Source organism: Coffea arabica, chromosome 9e (genome assembly GCF_036785885.1).
Source record: "Coffea arabica cultivar ET-39 chromosome 9e, Coffea Arabica ET-39 HiFi, whole genome shotgun sequence".
NCBI lineage: Eukaryota > Viridiplantae > Streptophyta > Magnoliopsida > Gentianales > Rubiaceae > Coffea > Coffea arabica.
This window is the reverse complement of record NC_092327.1, coordinates 1,260,193-1,268,442: the sequence shown is the minus strand read 5'-3', so window position 1 is coordinate 1,268,442 and position 8,250 is coordinate 1,260,193.

Below are 8,250 nucleotides of genomic sequence, written 5' to 3'. Positions count from 1 at the left end.
GTTTCTTGATTTTGCTTCTGCCCGTGCTCAGTTCACATTGATAACGAAGGAACTGGGTGTTGAGGTCTTCATAAGACTTGTATATCTTTGTCTCATCTTCAAAACAGTATAAAGTGCATCCAAATCCAAGTTCCGTAGCTCTAGTTATACCCAAAAAAAGATCGGGTGTCGGAACTGCCTTTGAAGTTGGACAGTTCTGACAGGAACTTTGGACCCATTTTTCCCTATGCTCTGTACTGATTTAGCTTTTGGTCAAAACACAAAAGTTATAGCCTTATAAATGAGATTTCCAACGCCTCTAGAATTTCTTGATTCTGATCTCTGAGTTATGAGTTATAGTCGTTCAAACAGGGCCTGCTCGGTAACCTGAATTGAAACGGCTGGGACTGTCTTGTGCATTTTTGTCCTAGTTCCATTGAGATCTGACTTGAGGTGTCTTCATGAAAGTTGTAGCCCTTCTTCTTAGCTTCGCAACGGTATCTCATGCACTTTGATCTGATAACCATAGCCTAAAATTTGATCAAAACAGTTCTAGGTGCCAAATTTGCCCGTTTCCGTTCGCCGACCGTTTCCGTTTTCGTTTGCCGTTTCCGCCCGTGCATGTGTCCGTTTTGCCGTTTTGTTTGATTTATGCATTTTAGTAGTCGTTTGTGTAGTAATGTGGTGTAATCTTTTATTTCAGACGGTAACAGGCTAGAGGGTGCCAGTAGGGCCTACTAGCTGTTACGTGACGTGATCTTCGCACTTTTGCTATACTTGCTCTCTGTATAAGTATTCAGGCCGTTTTTTTGTATAACTTGCTTATGTGCTTTGGTGTGGATGAGAGGGTACTTAGGCGAGGGTGTACTTGATCACACTCGATCTAAACCCTACTTTTCACCTGTGCTTCTTTATGAGATGTGTATATATATGAATTATTTTGGTGTTGAGCCCTTGAGCTTGTAGTTCGGGGTGACTTTTGTGGGGCCCAATCTCAAAACCTAGACGGACTATTCGAGCCGGCTGGGGTTTGGTTGAAACCAGTCCAACCTAGTCTTAAGGTCACAAAGTTTATGGTTTTGTGAATCAAGTTTGTGAACCGAACTTGTGAGTCAAGTTCAATTTCGTTTCGTTTGCTCGAGCTATTTCGTGAGGTGACTGGCCAGTGAGGGTGATAAGGTGTTAAGTGGGAGTACAAGTGGAGTTTTACGGACCCTTACCGGTGGTCGACGGAGTGTCGACAGGAGGTCACACATGGCACATGACGTGGCTTTGGAGCCAACCTGTATCCTTAACTTGTGTTGTTACTTTTATATTTTCGATTGGTCATCTTTGTGACGTAATTGTTCGTCTTAATGTAAAATTTACGTTTTTACCCCTGTTTATTTACTAAGCATATAGCTTCAAGATTATTTTGGTTATACTTTCTTTAAAAATTATTAGCTCTGTTCAATTCTTTTCCGGACTTGATTCCACAATCGACTCATTTTGGATGCAATCTTGTACCATAATATCCTTAAGAAAGTTAAAAAAGTTGCCATATACTTATTATCTTTATGTTTGTTATGTTGTAAAAGGACGAAATGCGTGAGAATGGTGATGTATTCAAAATTATCATAAAACTTCATTTTATCCTTGTGTTTGTTATACTTGGAATAGTTGGAAAAGTTGCCATATACTTATTATCCTTGTGTTTGTTATGTTGTAGAAGGATAAAATGCGTGAGAATGGTGATGTACTCAAAATTATCATAAAATTTCGTTTTATCTATTAGATATTATAATTCTAATATGTACTAAATTTATAAAATCAGTTTGATTATTGAATGAAATATGTGAGAATGGTGATGTATGGATTTTGATTATAATATCTCTACTAGTGTTAATTGGAAAGCATACTTTTTTTTATTGGAAAACATGTTGATATTAAGTGAAAAATATTTTTGTATTGGAAAATTTTTTTTTTAGGGGGGGGTACCCTATGACCCGCCCCTTTTTTCGGGTACCCGAAAATATTAGAAACGAGTTAGGGTCACAAAATGGCTGATCTGATATTTTAGGGTCAGGTCAGCCAAATCTTGTTAGGGGCGGGTACTCGACCCGTGCCGACCCCTATAAAATATGAATTTAACATGGTTAACAAAAAAATGAAAAAAAATACCTCAATCTAAGCAAGAGTTTCTCGGTCAAATTTTGAAGGGACACCCAGGCTTCAATCCTTTGTTGCTTGCTTTGTTGTGTTTAAATTGTATGTGGGTGTGTTGTGTGAATTGAGAAAATGGAGGGATAGAGCCGAGAGGATCAGAGAAATTTTTTTCTCCTTCTTCCTCTCTGTTTTTTTTTTCGGCAGCCTAAGCTGAGAGAAGGAGAGAGTGAGGGCCTCTCTGCAAAATTAATTTTGAAGGGACACCCAGGCTTCAATCCTTTTTTTTTAATACAAAAACTAATTTTTTTTGTTTTTTCTGCTTTTATTTTTCTTTTCCTAAAACAAACCTGCAAATATAAGAAAAATGCACATTAAAATGCAAAAAAATAAATAACTCATTAAATAAAAAATAATCAAGAAAACATTAAAATTTGACAAAAATATGGTGTCTACACGTAGACAATCATGGCTTTCTCTCGGGTGATTTTGCAAAGTGGATGACCTTAGTATTTGTCAAATTGAAGGTGACGGCTTAACAAAAAGATGACTTTTGTTGCTACCCTTTAGATTTCAAGAGTTGAATTGTTAGAGACTAATCAAGACTCAATGATGAATTGTTAAAAGACTAATCAAGATTGAATGATGAGTTCAATTACAATTTGTTGAGTTATTGCACTGGTTCTAACAAGTTATTGATTTAGATTTTTTTTTATCCAGCCTTGTAGCATCTGTTTGACTTTTTAAATCAAGATAGTAGGGATGGTTAGATCATGAATTGGAAAAAACTTTTGATTGGGTGAACATTATTACGTCAAGATGGAAATTTTTAAGCAATCATTCTTTTCTGTCCAGATTGGAATTGTTTTGTGGACAGCATTATTTAAGGACTTCCGTTAAATTAAATGTTTGATTCCAAGTCTTTATTAGTAATCAATTCAGATGGTTGAGTCATAAATTAAGTAGCAAATTTAATGTGATCATAAAAATATCTCAAGAAACCGAAATAAATTGAAGAAGATCAGTAACTGCTCTGCTAGGGAAACATATATGGTCTTCCTTGGCGGATTTGGGTGGTTTTCAGATTCCCATGAAAATGCCCATAGGTTGTTTGGATTGGTAGGGAGCATGTAGGATGGCCATGGGTAATGTTGTTTTCCTTGAGGGGGATTTGGGTGTATTTTGGTTTTAAATTTCCCAAGAAAATCTCCATTGGCTGTTTGGATTGGTACTAGGACGATATTTGGATCCACAATTAGTGGAAAGAATTTAAAAGTTGAATTTGATGGATTTCATATCCGATAAAGTTAGAGGCAATTTTGAGATCTTTCTATAACATATTTGTCCATATGAAAAGGAATAGGGCAAATTACATTTGACCCTCCTGTGGTTTAGCATTTTTTTACATAACCCTCATATGGTTTCAAAAGCTATACATAATCCTCTCGTGGTTTGGATTAAAATGTCAAAATAACGGAAATAGTCATTCGTAACGGAACTTCTAAAAATGTCGAAATTACCCTTATAAATACATGACACACTAACCCCGTATGATTTTGATATTTTACCATATAACCCCCTTATGATTTAATACTTTACCATATAACCCCTTATGATTTTCAAAATATACACATTACCCCCTTGGTTAATAAATAATTTTCAACTTTATCTAAGGGTATTTTTGAGATTTTAGATGATTTCGTTACGAATGATCATATCCGTCACTTTGACATTTTAATCCAAACTATGAGGGGATTATATATAGTTTTTGAAATCATAGGGGAGTTATGTAAAAAATACTAAACTATCGAGGATAAAGTGAAATTTGCCCGAAGTAATATTAATGATTCCGTATCCACCAGTGTTATGCACGTTTTCAATTGATTTTGAAAACCTAATTTTAGCTGTTGATTTTTGAAAAGCTATTTTGTTGCATTCTAAACTGATTTGGAGAACGTGATTTTAGATTTTTTTGGAATCCCAAAAAAAACTATAAACAAGAAGCATGCTTTGGACCAGTTTTAGATTCTGATTTTGATCTACTTTTTTATGCAGACAAAACAAAGGTCCCCTTTCAAACTTTAACATAAGTACTAAACTACTTAAAAGTTAGATAAACTCTTTTACCGCACGTCTCTCTATTTCTTCATATTTGCAATTTCACTTATAGATGCGTTTACTTAATTACATGAAAAAACTATTTATTTAGCACAAAAGTCGCTTATGTAGCACATATTTTTTTGAGAATACTTATGCATTTATTAAAATAGCAGTTTTAACTACAAACGAGAATACATAACTAACTCTAAAAAAATCTGATTTTTAAGAATCATTTTTATAAAATTAATTTTTACGAATTAGAATCGGTTGAGAACAAACTCAAAATCTGCTGTCTCATGCAACTCAATCTATTGTGACATATTTTCAGTTTAGATTCCCTTTGCACATAACAGACAGCTCATGAATATCCAATCTGCTACCCAGATTTATTAGGCTTTGGGCCTGAGTCTCCATTTTAAAGGCTGAAACGTATATAGTGGATTACGTGGATTCTGGCTTGTTCGTAGGCATTCATAGGCCAAGAGATCCAATTTTGTGATCCACCCTTGCAAGTCTAGGATGTCCATTCTCTAGATTAGGAAATTATGAAAGCGGACTATATTTACGTTTTTCTTATAAATATGGAAATATGGACAATTGCGAATGCATTACTTTTTGGTCGATTTCAATTTATCCAAATCAATTTAATGCGCAAGAATATTAGGTGGCTTTTGGAATGAAAAATTGGAATAAACCCCATAATTGCGGTTTGCATTACTTTTATCGGAATAAGATTTTGGAATCATATCTAAAAACTTGGAGTTTCCCAATTCCCTAGTAACATGGAGGGTTTTGGACAAAACCCAAGTCTGATTCCCATTTAGAAATAGGGCTCGTCTTGCCATCTGTTAAAAAAATTGATATATAATTATATACATATAAAATATATTATAATTATAATTATAATTATATTATAATATTAGTATAATTATTAATATATTTATAATAATAAATATAAATATAAATATATTTATAATTATTATATACACATATATAATATATTATATAAATATATATTGGAGTTATTTAATTAAATATAATTATATTTATATAATATATATTATAAATATATTAATATTATATAATAATATATTAATATTATTTATAAATATATATTTATAAATGCATATTATATGTGCATATAATTATAATGTATATGTGAATATAATAATATAATAATATATTATATATTATATATTTATTATTATAAATATAATAATATATAATAAATATTAGTATATTTAATATATAATATACATTATAATTATATAATATACTATCATAATTAATATTTATATATATTATATAATTATATTATAATATTTTGTATAATTATATTTAAAATATTTAATTTAATTAGTTACAAACTTATAATAATGATATTATTTGTAATATAATTGATATTAGTATATGTAATATAATTGATATTATCAATTATACTATTAATTATACATGTTTACTAATAGAAATTATTAATTAGTTATACTAAATTTACTAATACATTTATGTTGATACATTTAATTAGTGAAAATTTCTTATATCCTATTTCGAAAGAACCAACGAACCAAATATCAACTATAGTAATTATATACATTCCTGGTACTGAACCAAACAGATGTATTGGAATGACTGATTCCATTCCAAACCCAGAATGAATGATCCCAAATCCGAGTCCGATTCCAAGTTGTTAACCAAATGTCATCATCACAAGTGCTTCCAACTCTTTCTTGAGTAGTACTGTTGTTTTCCTTTTGTAACCACCGACTTCTTAATCATTACTGCCTCCAGAAAATAAAAAAAAGGTGTGTTTATGTATTATATTGCTTTGTAATGTTTTAAAATTTGGACCGGGGAGTAAATCGGAAGAGTTTCTAGTTCACAATTTGACTTGTTCAACCTGGATTCAATGATTTAATCTTTTTCTATTTATTTCAGTATTAAAAATTCTGAATAAACTAAATATTTTTGTTAAAGGTAAAACACAAAAGTGAATCTGGTTGCTCTCGGTTTCTACTGGTATAATCAGTTCTTGACCTACTAGTTTTATGGGTTAAATTGAATTTCTGGATTAACTATTGAACCAAACTGATAACATTGCCGATTCGTGATTCGACTGGTCAAACAAATTCGGTCCAGCTTTCAAAACCCTGTTTGTTTGTGTTCACAATATTTGGCTCAAGAAAATAAAACATTGCTAGAAAAGTGTTTCACAAAACCAATGGGAGTCCCCCTTCTATATTCTGTGATGGCACAAAATCGAACAAATGTCCCATGCAGAATTTACCTTATCCTTTCTTTAACAAAACATCAGGTTCATCATTATATGTTCTAGTGGGAATGGGCAAATAGACATCTTATAAATTCTAAAACCCCTCAATCTACAAACTTTATTCTAATTAATTTCCCCTCACTTTCTATTGCTCACTACCCTAGAGACCTAATGAGATTTAGGTTCCTCATGTTTTTATAGGAAGTCTCTACAAGTGTGTAATCTGTCTCAAACCGATTGAGACATGCTTTAATATCAACAAATGATGAGAGATATACATGACAAATCCTTATAGGATACAGACTTATATAAGCATGATTCGCACGAGTATCCACTACAAGAAAATTGGTTAGCATTGACAATATTTGTCAGTGCCGAAACGAATGTTGTCACAGAAGGAGGTGCTTTACTCATGATTTTATATTCGTCACATGCATCTCATAGGAGCCAATTATATAGGTGACGACTTGATTATGTCGTCTCAAGTGTAACCCTGCCAACAGATCTCGAATGCGCGGAGTGTTTGAAGTATACAATAATGACGACTCAGTGAATGCTATCATTATTGTTGGTTCTTGTTTACTGAAGACTTTCACTTGTTGTCACTGATCCTTGTTTAGTGACAATATATGGTTGTCATTATAACTGTGAATAGCCTTAGTGATAATCGGTTGTTATCACTTAATTGTCTTCAATTTTTTTACAACTACTTGCAATATATTATTATTAGTACTAGATTGTTTTTAATGAAACTATTTGACAACCATATAATTTGAGAACATTATTTTCAGTTATAAGATGTACTTTGGTTTTGCAATTATGAGGAATTGGTATAAAATTTTAGCACCTGTAAGAACTATTAGAAATTTAATAAAAGTACATTTTCACTTATATGAATTTAACAAATTTTGCCACATATGATGGAAATTTTTGTTTTTGTGTTAAAAAAATAAGGAAGAATACTGCAACAGTAAAATCTATGCTTCAAACAAAATTAAAAACAAAAAATATTGCAAATTTTTTGTCTCAAATGGGGGGAAATTAGTGAGGTCAAAATTTTGATCAAATCAAAGGTAAAATGGAAGTGGTGCAATTGAAAGTTCAAAACAAAACACCGAAAGAAAGCTGTCTGCTCACCGTTTGAATTAGTTGTTTTTGGGAATGTTTTTGAAATATTTTACTATAATAATGTAGGTAAAAAACTTTTACTGTAGGTGTTTTTAATGGTGTTTTTGGGATGTCTTTGGAAATATATTTTTGGGTGGGGTTATTTTTAAAATTTAAAATTTTAATAAAATATTTTTAAAATTTTATAAAATCTTACAACCACTCACCACTACCCCACCTCTCCCATCCCCTCCTCCCTCCTCCCCACTCACTTCTACCACCCCCTTCCCCCTCTTTGGTTGCATGTTGCGGCTAGAGAGGGGGAGAAGGGGAGGGGGGTAGGTGGAGAGACGTGGGGAGGGAGGAGGAGAGGAAGAGGGAGGAGGAAGAAGGAGGGGGAAGAAAGAGAGGAGAAAGAGGAGGAGAAGAGGGAGGAGGGGGAGGATCAGGGAGAAGAGGAGGAAGGGGCGGCGAGTGGTGGTGTGTTTTTAGTGGTTGGTGGTGGTGTATGTGTTTTTTTTTGTATATTTGAAATTGTTTTTGATATTTTGTATGGATGTGGTATTTTGGAGTTGTTTTTATTTGTGTATTACAATATTGTACATAAAAAACTTGTTTTCAAAAATCTCGACTCTGTTTGGATTGCTCAATTT